Source organism: Dipteris shenzhenensis, chromosome 1 (assembly GCF_047967505.1).
Source record: "Dipteris shenzhenensis isolate YYH24624 ecotype China chromosome 1, Dip_SZ_1.0, whole genome shotgun sequence".
In the NCBI taxonomy this organism is placed as follows: Eukaryota; Viridiplantae; Streptophyta; class Polypodiopsida; order Gleicheniales; family Dipteridaceae; genus Dipteris; species Dipteris shenzhenensis.
In genome coordinates, this window is record NC_141596.1 from 14,249,508 (window position 1) to 14,253,752 (window position 4,245).

Sequence of the window (4,245 nt, forward strand, 5' to 3'; positions counted from 1 at the left end):
GCAAAAGGAAAGAAGAAGAGCAGGATGTTTACATTGGATGTGGACATGCCTGAATTGAGTGCAGTAATGTTTGTACATGGGACCGGTGTCATTGCAGATATTGATATCTGGCATAAACGCATTGGTCATTTTAATGTGCAGCGACTTAAATCAATGCAGGCCCAAAATATTGTTGCAGGATTCCTAAATTCAAGGTTTCAGAAATGCATAAGGTATGTGAAGCCTGTCAATTTGGAAAACAGGCAAGGAAACCATTTCCTAGACATGTTCAAGAGAGTAAGAAGCCATTGGAATTAATCCACTCTGATGTGTGGACTATGAAAGTAGCATCTATTGGAGGCTGTCATTATTTTATCACTTTTATTGATGACTACAGCAAGAAAGTTTGGGTCCAAGTTGGATCCAAAAGCTGAGAAGTGCATCTTTATTGGTTATTCTTTGCAACAGAAAGGGTATAGATGCTATAACCCTTCTACTCATAAGTTTACAGTGGGAAAAGATGTTGTTTTTAATGAGATGAGCAGCTGATATAAACCAGTAAATGTGATTGATGATGTAGATGCACAAAATGGTAATGCTGTGCAAAATTCACAGCAGCAATCACAAAATATTAGTGGACTTGCAGTGTCCTCTAGTAGTGGTTCACATACTTCGCCATGGATAGGCAGATTGAGATCAAGAGAATCTCCTCAAAGCAATGTAGATAGTGGTATGCAGGTATCACAAAAGGGAAAAGAGAAGGTAGATCAGCCCATGTTTGATGTGAATGCAGGTCACTCTTATGTGGATGGTGAATCCAGTGGCTCAGAACAGAGCATTGATGATGAGTTGGGTATTCCCTCTATTGTTACATCTAGAGTAAGGAAGACCAGGGATGTTTTGAGAGCACCTAGAAGTGAGCCTATTTTGTGCAGGTCTACTAGAGCTAGGTATCCTGTGGATAGGATGAAATATGATGGATTTATAGCCATCCACTATGCCTATATGGTCAAAGTGATACAGGAACCAAAACCCACTTCTTTTGAGCAAGCGATGGGAAAATAAAAATGGGAGAAAGCGATGGATGAAGAAATGGATGCCTTGGAAGCAAATGCTACATGGGAATTGGTGCCTTTGCCTAAAGACAAGAATGCAATTGGCTGTAAGTGTGTTAATAAGGTGAAGCACAATGCAGATGGTTCTGTGAATAGATACAAGGCAAGATTAGTTGTCAAGGGGTATGCACAGACATATGGCATTGATTATGAAGAAACATTCAGTTCGGTTGCAAGGATGGCAACCGTAAGAGCAGTCATTACTATGGCTGCATCAAAGGGATGGTCTTTACATCAAATGGATGTAAAGAATGCCTTCTTGCATGGTGATTTGCAAGAAGAGGTCTTTATGGAGCAGCCACCAAGTTATGTTCATGCTGTTCATCCTGAGTTTGTTTGCAGGTTGAAGAAAGCCTTGTATGGCTTGAGGCAAGCACCTAGAGCATGGTCTGACAAGATAGGACAGTATCTTGTCACTATTGGCTTTCAGATTTCCAAGGCAGATTTCTCACTTTATGTGAGAAAAACAGAGAAAGGTATTATGCTGCTTGTCAATTATGTTGATGATTTGATCATCACAGGTGATAGTGATGAAGATATCCTTCAAGTGAAAATGCTATTGAAGTAGAAGTTTGAGATGAAGGATTTGGGAGAGCTGCGTTATTTCTTGGGCATTGAGGTGATTGATCACCAAGTGGGATATGGCTCTTGCAGAGGCAGTATGGATTGGACATGTTGTCCAAATATGGGATGACAGGCTATAAGCCTATTTCAGTTCCTTTGGAGCAGAATGTGAAGTTGAGCGCAGATGTAGGTGAGCTTCTGGAAGACCCTACTATGTACAGATGCATAGTAGCAAGTTTGATTTATATGACTATTACCAAGCCAGATTTGAGCTATGCTGTTGTATTGGTAAGTTTGTTTATGCAGGCTCCAAGGAAATCGCATTTGGATGCGGCTAGATGCATACTCAGGTATGTGAAGTCCACATTGCAGTATGGATTATTTTATGAGACTGGGGTTCAGATACAGTTGCATGGATACACTGATGCTGATTGGGCTGGTAGTATTTCTGATAGACGATCTACCAGTGGATATGTGTTCTTTTTTGGGAGTGTTGCAGTCACTTGGAGCAGCAAGAAACAGCCTACAATTGCCTTGTCAAGCACAGAGGCTGAGTACAGGGGTACAGCAATGGCTGCATGTGAGGTAGCTTGGTTGCATAAGCTACTTTATGATATGCATCAGTCTACAGATGGGCCAGTTGTCATTTATTGTGACAACATGAGCAGTATACACTTGGGAAATAACCCAGTCTATCATGCTAGAACAAAGCACATTGAGGTGCATTATCACTATGTGCAGGAGAACGTTTTACTAGGTCTTATTGATCTAGTATATGTCAGCACAGAGGATCAGGTAGTTGACATATTCACGAAGGCATTGGGCGCAGAGAAGCTGCGCAAGTTCAGAGACCTACTTGGTGTGCAGGAATCGGGATTGAGCTCGAGGGGGAGTGTTGAGATATTGAGCTCCACTCGTGATATGCCAGGGTGACTATTGTGCATTTATGTCACAGACTTGTTAGCTGCAGATGCGATTGATACACCACCCATGAATAATAGCTAGATGACAGCTATCCTTATGTACTCTAGTTCGTGGCACCTTAGTTAGTATGCCACCTTAGTTAGCTGAGTTTGGTTTGAGACCCACATATAGGGTTCTTCTATTTCTTTGTACCAGAGTTCTTTTGGCTTTCACAACTAAGAAGAGGAAAACTATTTTCAGCCTCCACCTTTGTGTGTATTCCCCCATTGTGTATGTGAGAAAGCCACAAGTGAGACTCCTTCCTTCTCTCCCACTATCTTCACACACGTGGCTCAAGGAGAGGCCAAGAAACCCAAAATTCCCCATAGGCTGCCTACCATAAACATTTTTTCCCACTTTTCTAACCTATTAACCATGGTCAAACAAAAAAACCTAGGTTGGATAGGTTGCCTTTAGACTAGAGAGAGAGACTAATTATGCCATCAACAAAGCACAAACACTAAAAAAAATAGACAATAACATATCACAAAAAATAAGAGTGATTATGGCCTTTAAATGGATTTTGAGATACATAATGCGTTGAGAGATGGTCATAAACTAAATCCGCTTATCATCACATCCTTTGTTCGTCCTTAGCATTCATTCATTCATTGATCACTACCTATATTGTAGAGTCCTCGGCATTTAATTATATTGCTCGCTCCCTATACTTTAGAGTCCCATTTTTATAGTATCTAGATTGAAATTGCACTTGAATCCTACAATCTAATGACAGGTTTTTTAAGGGAAAAAAAGAATGAGTAAAAATATGGATGTAAGACACTACATGGAGTTGATTCGGACCCACCAATGCTCCCTCCAAATATCAAAGGTGGTGTTTTGCTTTACTGACTTGGTGAAGTGCAAAGATTTGTGCATTTTGGGAATTGAAGCCCAACAAATACATGAATAAGGCTAGGCTCACAAGAGCTCATAATTCATCGTTGGTTGCAACCTATATAATATTGTGACATGGACTGTAACCATAAGAATTAGTCATCCTTCAATTTAGATTGAAGCAAGTAGTGATCTCCTGGCTGCTCGGTGAGCTCCCCCCTCCACCCGCGATGGCTTGAAGGCCTATTGTCTGCTGCTCTTGGCTGCTTTGCCTGTTGCCCCTCCTCGCTGCCCTTTTGTCTTGCCTCGCCCTCGCCCCTGCTTCGCCTAGCGTTCTCCTCCGCCTCTGCTCCACCCTGCCTTCTCCGCTTCACCTACGCCCCACCCTGCCTTCTCCCCATTCCGCCTTGCTCCTTCGGTCCCCCACCCCTTGCTGCTGCTCCACCGTTGCTCTATCCCTCCTTCTCCTACCTCCTTGCCTCCCAACCTCCCTCCCTTCTTCCTCGCACCTCCTCTCGACCTCCTGCCTCTCTCGCCAATGTGCCCCTCCTGCCATTCCACCTCCCCCCTCCTCCTTTCTCCTATGCTTCTCTCGCCTCCCTGCCCTAATCCTTCACTCCTTCCTCCTTCTTCTCTCCCTTCTCCCTCCTTCCTCTCCTCCCCTCTACCTTCCTTGCTACCCTCTCCACCTCTCTCCTCCACCTCTTCACCTCGCCTCGCCTTGACACCCTTCTTCCTCTCCCTCATTTTCATTTGCCTCCCTACAACAAGAGCATTCATGCTTATT